At 49.7% G+C, this 8,434-nt stretch overlaps 1 pseudogene; it reads right to left on the minus strand.

Moving 5' to 3' along the window:
- Positions 1 to 4,083: 4,083 nt before the first annotated feature.
- LOC146180757 (uncharacterized) lies at positions 4,084 to 5,884 on the minus strand (annotated as a pseudogene).
- Between the last annotated feature and the right edge of the window lie 2,550 nt (positions 5,885 to 8,434).

The raw sequence follows: 8,434 nt of genomic DNA on the forward strand, positions 1-8,434 counted from the left end.
CTTGTCTGTCGTCAGTCATGATCATCAATTCAATCCCAAAACAACACATGGGTATGAGGGGTGCTGTAGTGAAGGGCTGCAGATTGCAGATTAATTGCAACTGCTGCGGTTTCTTTGAACTGCAACTGACAGGTGTGTTGTGCACCACTTCTATCAAAATGCAGCCGCTACAGCCAAAAGTGAACCGATGCCCTTAGAATCACAGGCAAATTCTGTAACCACTTTGTCACTGAAGCTCGCATAAGGATATGGGTATTTGAAAATGCAGTGCAGGGTTCGCAGCAGTTTTAAAGGAAAATATTTAGAAATAATATTCCCCTTGACAACATATTTCCCGATTTTTACTGAAAAAGAAAAAGCAAGAAACGCAGAGGAAACTTTTTTAAATACCTGCTGTTGAAATGAAATATTGTTCTAAGAATTTTATGGGGATAAATGTAAATAACTAAATACAAACTAGATATCATCGTGTGACCTCCAAATTTCACACTTGGTGCTCTCACCCAGTGAGCTACAGTGACAGGTATTCAATATTCTACTTTCTTCAATATTTGGTTCGGTCTTGGGGTTTAATGTCCCAAAGCGACTAATGCTATGAGAGACACCAAGGTGAAGTGTTCCGGAAACTTCAACCCCCTGGGGTTCCTTAACGTGCACTGACATTGCACAGCACACGGGCGCCTAGCTTATCTACTCCATCGAAAAGCGGCCGCCGAGGCCGGGATTCAATTTCGCGTCCTTGGGCACAGTAGTCGAGCTCCCTAACCACTGTGCCATCCCGGCGGGGCCTTTCTTGGATATTAATGTTGCTTGTAGCTTGTCAAGATGCAATACGGCCAGGTCACCAGCTTAAGTCATGAATCATAACTCAGTGTAAAATTTAAGAACTGCCCCGCAGACCGTCCCGCTTGCTGGAGACGCGGTGAATCATGCGCCCTACCTGTTCGCCTACCTTCTTGAGTTTTGCAATAGTGGAGTCCGGTCTGAGTCTGTGATGAATGAACAGGCCCAGAATCCGGAGCTCCTCCACCTCTCTGATAGGACCTCCCGACAAAGAGATGTGTATTGCTGTGTTATCCTTTGGGTTCGTTCTAACATGCGGAAGCTCTCATTTGGCTGGAGCACATTGGAGCCCACAGTCGATAGCATACGCATCGACTATGGAAGCGGCCCGCTGAAGGCGCTCCTTCATTTCCCTAAGGCTCCCGTCGGTGGTCCAGATAGTAATGTCATCTGCATATAATGCATGTTGAATTCCTTCCACCCGTGCCAGTTGGCTTGGGAGGCGCATCATAGCTATGTTGAACAGAAGTAGTGATAGTACCGCTCCCTGAGGGGTTCCCCGTGTTCCCATGACGTAAGGACCATGCTCCTCGTCCTCAATCTGAAGAAAGGCCTGGCGTTTAGAGAGGAAATCTCTTACATACGCGTAGGCCCTAGCTCCGCAATTGGTTGAGCTCAAGTTGGCCAGGATGCTACGGTGTTTAACATTGTCAAAAGCCCCCTTCAGATCAAGGGTGAGGATGGCTTTGTCATTACATTGCATAGCTGTGGGTTGTATTACGTCTCTGTGTAGCTGGAGGAGGATGTCCTGCGCGGACATATGCGGGCGACACCCGAACATGGTTGCTGCAAAGAAGCCCTTGGCCTCCAGGTATGGAGAGAGGCGATCCCGTGCTAGCGTCTCCATAAGTTTGCCCACACACGAGGTCAGTGATATAGGCCTTGGGTTGTCCGTATTCACGGCCTTACCTGCTTTGGGGATGAACGTCACAAGTGACGTTTTCCATTCGGGAGGGAGTGGACGCCCTTTCCAGATTTGGTTCATGTGTTCTAACAAATGGAGGTAAGCTGAGTCCGGGAGGTTCGCTAACATGTTCACTGTTATGCGATCCCGTCCCGGAGCCGCATCTCGGCGCATTTTAGCTAAGGCCGCCGTAAGGTCGTGCAACTCAAATAAGAGAATCCAGTGTTTGATTAGGGTTGCCAGAGTACGTGTACTCGGGCCCAGTCGGGTCCTCCGTACGACAGAGATATCTGTCGCACAGGGTGTCCGCAAGCTGTGCCGTCGTACCTTGGTACCCGTGCAAAGCCCACCGAAGCTGCTTTTGCGTCTCCACTCTCGTTTGAAAGGGGTCGATGAGATTGCGAAGGAGACGCCATGTCCCCTTCGAGCTCATCTGATTAGCTGCAACGTCGCAGCGTGCTATCCAATTTGAATCTGAGAGCTGGGCAGCATACGACGCAGCCTGCTCTGTGAGTTGAGCTATGCGGGAGCGTAGATTGCGATTAGTCGTCTGCTTTTTCCACCGTTTAGTTAAGCTCCGGCGCACCTCCCACAAGTGCTGGAGGTGTGTGTCCACTGCGGGGATCTCTTCGGTAGTTTGTAGTGTAGTGACGTGTTGTTTCCAAATGTCGTCTATGTGTTTAGCTCACTCCGCGTAGCCGCCGGGAAAGAGTACCGGAGAGATTGTTTGCTTTCGAAATTTGTGCCAATTGGTCAGCTTGGCTTGACCCCGTTTTTTGCGCGCTGCCTTTGCTAGGAGTGTAACACGGAGAAGGCAATGATCGCTGCCTAGAGAATCGCCCAAGTTCTCCCATGCAGCATCTCTAGTATTTTTAACAAGAGAGAGGTCAGGACACGTGTCACGGGTTACCGAGTTCCCCACTCGGGTGGGGTACGCCGGGTCCGTGAGCAACGTGAGGCGAAGAGTGGGGATGAGCTCCACCAGCTTACGTCCTCTGGCTTTTTCGAAGTGATAGCCACAGTGAATGGGAGCAGTTAGGGATAAGGGTAGATGGAGAATACCTCAGTAATCTGCGATTTGCTGATGACATTGCCTTGCTAAGCAACTCGGGGGATGAACTGCAAATAATGATTGATGACCTAGACAGAAAAAGTAGAATGGTAGGCTTGAAAATCAATATGCAGAAGACTAAGGTAATGTTCAACAGCCTCGGGAAGGAACAGCAGTTTACATTAGGTAGCGAAATACTGGAAATAGTAGGCGAATATGTCTACTTAGGACAGGTAGTAACCGCAGATCCAGACCATGAAAAGGAAATATCAAGAAGAATAAGATTGGGATGGAGCGCATTTGGCAAGCACTCGCAGATTATGACTAGCAGCTTACCGGTATCGCTCAAGAGGAAAGTGTACAACAGTTGCATCTTGCCTGTACTCACCTATGGGGCTGAAACGTGGAGGCTAACCAAGAGAGTTCTACTTAAGTTGAGGACAACCCAGAGGGCTATGGAACGAAAAATGGTAGGGGTAACATTAAGAGATAGAAAGCGTGCAGAGTGGGTCAGAGAAATAACTCAAGTTAATGACATTCTAGTGGAAATTAAGAAGAAGAAATGGACATGGGCAGGACATGTAGTGCGAAGAGAGGATAACCGATGGTCGCTGAGGGTAACAAACTGGATTCCAAGGGAAGGAAAGCGTAGCAGGGGGAGGCAGAAAGTTAGGTGGGCGGATGAGATTAAGAAGTTCGCAGGGGTCAAGTGGATGCAGCTAGCACAGAACCGGGTTAAGTGGAGAAATATGGGAGAGGCCTTCGCCCTGCAGTGGGTATAATCAGGCTGATGATGATGATGATGATGAGCCACAGTGAAGGCTTGGAGCATTGAAGTCTCCAACGAACACTAGGGGTTCTTTGTCTGTAAGCTTGATCGCGCGAACGAATATTTCACTGAAAGTTAAGCGCGGCTTACGCGGGGGGCAGTATATATTGAGGATATGGATTGACGGGTCATGGCGTCAGAGGCAGTACCCGGACCATTGTGTATTCATGCTCGGTGCTCAAGTCTAAGTCTACCTGAACTGAGGTATAAGCCTTGTTCACGAGGATGCACGTCGACCGGCCCCCCTGGAAAGTGCTGTAGCCTGACAATTTAGCGTCCATGCCGGGCTCCTGCAGGGCAACGAATGCCGGCATGTCACCCAGGGACTGCAAGTAGAGCTAGAGGTGTGACCGCTTTTTCCATGCCCTGAAGCCCCTGCAGTTCCATTGGATGATCTCCAATTTTTCAAATTTTTTTTGTCCTGTTAGGTCGGCTAGCCATGTTGTTGTATTTATTTTAAGGGACAGGGGCCTGGCTCAGGCCGGTAGGGGGCGCAGCCCCAGTCGGGGACTGCACCGACCTACAGGGAGCCGGTCCTGAACAGTTTTCCTCCGCTGACAGACGGGAGGCTATCTTGCGCTTGAGGAGCGGGGAGTCGCAGCAAGTGTTCTTAATTTGGGTGCTGACCCGGGGCTGCACGGCCTTAAAGACCGAGTCAGTGACATGGGCCACAATTTCGGGGAGTGCTTGCGTTAGGGCCGCCTTGAACATGTCATCGAAGGACTCGCGGACTGCTGAAATGATTTGATTCGGGAGGGCTGCCACTCGCTCCTCTGCTTGATCAGTCTGGCATTGCAGGGCCTCGAGGCCCTCGTGGCCGGCAGTGGGAACTGATACAATTACCGTGTCCGCAGACTGCCGCGAGACGCTAGTTAGGCAGGATGTTACGGATGATCTGTCATCCTCGTCTTCTGGCTCGGTTTCAATGGGCTCGAATGGCCCTACCTGCTTGGCCTCTAGTTCTTGAATTTTGCGCGCTAGAATTTGGTTCTGGCGCCTTAGTTCCTCTACCTGCTGCTGTAGGGCGGTTTCAATAGGGGAGCGAAGATGAGGGGGCCCCGAGACTGCTCCGCTCCAACTGCTCACCTGTGGTTGAGCGGTTGCCAAGGGCGGGAAGTCCTCGGGCTTGAGGACCGGCAGCCTCGCCATTGTCCCGGACTTTTGAGTGTTAGGTGGTCCAGTCTGAGATTTCTTGGATTTCTGCTTCTCAGATGGCGGTTTCATCTGGCCAGCATTGGAAGCAGGAAGCTGCTTAGGCTTGGATCCGGGCTGGCCGCCTTGTTTGATGGCCTTTCGGAACCGCACGGCACAGCCGGGGGCTCCAGCTGGGTGGTCTCCTCCGCAGATGAGGCAGCTCGGAGTACACTGGTGTTCTGCTGGGCCGTCAGGTGTGGCAGCAGGAACTTGTATTTCGCAGCGTCCACAGCGCCCTGGCTGCGGTCGCGGGCAGGTGTCGGCCCGATGACCCACTGTGCCACAGCGGTGGCACACAGGTACAGTTTGCTTGTAGAGACGAACAGGAAGCCCCTCGTAGCTGTAGAGCACCGTCCGTGGTACCTTGGTTCCAGCGAACGTTATCACAGCGACCGGCGATCCCCCTAGCTTGCGCACAGATAGTACATTTTGTTCGGCACTGAGTTTTCTTTTGATAGTTTCGTTCGTTTCGTCTTGGGAGACGTTCATGACGCCCTGACAGAACTCACCGGGGTGTCCCCAGAATGGTAGCTGACGTCCCCCGACCGGTAGCATATCTCGGAGTAGTTTCTCCACTGCGTCCACTGATTTCAATGCACAGCCCAGCACGTTTTGTTCCCAGACGGGCCACACCGCAAGTCCCGCATTTGCATCCTCCCCGAGGATGCTCTGTAGTGCAGCGCCGGCCTGTCCAGGGCGGAAAGTTGCCTTGAGGTCGAGAGTCTCTCGTAGTTTTAGCACGACAATCGTGTCGTTCTTTTCGATGCGTGGGGTGTTCTGCGGCCGCCACAGGAGTTGCTTGGCGTGCTTCGAGGTTGTGTGCAGTGCATTCCCGCCCTGCGCATGCTCGGAATGAGCCGCCGCCTGTTGCTCGGCCGTACCAATACCGGCATTCCTCGTTGTCGCCGCCGTGTTCTTCCGTCAGTGCCAGACGCGGACCATATCTTGAAGGTATTCTTCCTCAGTAGGTGGAGGTGCCTCGGTTTGAGCCATATCCTCGGTTTGGACCGTATCCATGTTTACGATCCGTAGAGTCTCCAGTCACTTGATTTGGAGCGGCCATGGCGGAGGGTTTCCCGACCGGGGCCGACACGGGCCTCGTCTCTGTTAGACTTAGCACCGCGGTGGCTAGACGAAGGCTTCAAAACTGATGGGGCTCCTCTGCAGACGCGTGGCGTCTCGGGAGGCCCGTTTAGGGGGCGGCGCGGCTGATGGGAAACAGCGATGCCTTAGAACGGTCGTGGAGCACGTCCGATCCGTGCGCCGGCTGAGAGGAGACCTCCTGCTGTCCGGTACCCCGGGTGTCGTAGCTACCGACGTCCTGCAAAACTTTGCGTTGTTTCAGCTGATGTGTTATCTGTATGTTTGAATGGCTGTATGAAAAGAAATCTTGCAAGTTCTGGCGACCCATTCCTTTATTGATGACAGAGTTAATTATATATGTTCCTATAGATTTATTCACTTCGAGAGAGATGTACTGGAAAGCGCATGAATGGCACAACTGGTTATTTTACTGCTTACCCTGCTGTTGCCATATTCTTCCTCCAAGATACCTTCGGCACTTCTGACTCCTGGCTGAAGCAGTTTTCACCTTGCTGCTGGAAGAGCTCTCGGTTCATCAAATTGATCATACAGGTATGAGCACTTTGGCTGCATTTACCCAAAGTTACTAAAATAGTGGGTGGTGATGTGTGTGCCACACTAACATATATGCGCTATACTGCATAATCCCCATCGTGGTGGATTATCGGCTAGAGTGCTCGACTGCTACACCTAAGGATGTGGAAATTTATCCTTTCTGCAAACTGCTCTTCAGTAGAGCCAAAAAGCAAGGCACATGTTTGCTGTCAGATGTCAGTTAACATTACTGTTTAAACCTTTGGCAGCTAAAAACGGGCTACACTCCTGCACATTGTTCCAACAACAGGCACTCTATCTCCGGAACCATAAAGGTCAGTGCAGGATCCCAGACGGTGCAAATATCAACAAATGCTTGGTTGAATTAATAGCAGACCAAAGTGGTGGATTATGTAACTGTTTGTTAGGGGTGAAGTGAAAGCAATAAGCAAATATGCGGGTATGCTTACATGTGATCTACATGACATTATACCTCAATGTATCTGACCTAAAAGCAAAACTCATGCATGCTAACAACTAGGTTTACACTGCATACTGCTGGTATATCAGTTATATAACTGTAGTCATCTTAAGTGCATTGGTGAATGTACAATTACACTGATGCTTATATGCAATTTTTTGTTTAGAACACCTTCTGAGAAGCTTCGTCTCACAAGCGCCTAGCCTTTATGGACAACGATGCATGACATTCAATGTCCATCAACTTCTGCACCTGACACAAGCTGTTCCATACTTTCGACCTCTTTGGGCACATTCAGCTTTTACATTTGAGAGTGGGAATGGTGCATTTGTTAAATTGGGGAATGCAGCTAAAGGTGTGCCCGAGCAAATTGTTGAGAGTAGTGATGTTGCAGGAGCTACATATTCTGTTATCACTACTGCCATTGCCTGCTAATGTGCAATCTTTGTGCATGATATTTATGACCACCCAAAAACAAAGCATGCCAGATGTATCGGAACTGGATGGACGTTTGGTCCGCCAAACGCTGCACCTTCCCTCTCTAATCGAGAAGCTGCATGCTTCGTTGTACTTTGGTCATGTATTATCTTTGCAAGAGCACTTCCGGTTTTCTTATCTTGGAACAATATTCCATAGCGAAAAGTACCGCACAAGTAAAAAAAAGTAGTGTGTTTCTGTGCAAGGCAGGTGACTTTTATGTTAAGAGAATAGAGTTTTAGCTTACCGTGTTCCGCTACCATGAGCCGCCACCGCGCGTTCCACTGCGCATGCCCAGATCCCTTGACACCGATAAATGGCTCCACATACTGGATGTCGGCACAGAGACCTGTCGCGTCGGGACCAATCAGCTTGTGCGCCCCACCCACGCACGGTAGCGGATCACGGTAAGTTAAATCTCGCTAATATCGGATGCAACGAGTGCTTCCGTTCCAAATGGTCAAACTATTATTCTCTATGCAAAGATAATTGCTAATGGTAGTACTGAGGGGCTTCCTTCACAGGTTTCAGAGTGCTTTTTTTTTTCAAAAATACACAGCGCAACAAACATAGGACAAGCGAGTAGACGGGAACAGCGCTGTTCCCGTCTACTCGCTTGTCCTATGTTTGTTACGCTGTGTATTTTTAAAAAATGAAGCACCAACTAGCTCAGCTCACAGTGCTTTTTTTCATTGCTGTATTATTTGGTACCTATGAAAACCACTGATATAGCAAAGCCATGTGTTTAATCAGATTCAGTGGCAGTGAAAACTACATCTGCTCAATTCCCAACTTAGTCGAGCGAGACTGGATTAGTTCCCCAAATCGCATGGCTCTTTCTGTTGATATACTTCTATCATTTTTGTTTTTGTAGCTAAATGGGCTGTTCTCATTTAGAATTTCAGCTTCATTAGCTCCCTAAGCACAGAATCAAATGGAACAATAATATTAGAAAATAGGCCCATGTAGAGTGGCTGTGCAGGATAAGGATAATTTGAGATCTCTAAAATGAGGTCATGTCCTGAAGTGTTTGTAATT

This window comes from Amblyomma maculatum, chromosome 8 (assembly GCF_055883805.1).
Source record: "Amblyomma maculatum isolate TAMU_Amacu chromosome 8, ASM5588380v1, whole genome shotgun sequence".
Classification (NCBI taxonomy): Eukaryota; Metazoa; Arthropoda; class Arachnida; order Ixodida; family Ixodidae; genus Amblyomma; species Amblyomma maculatum.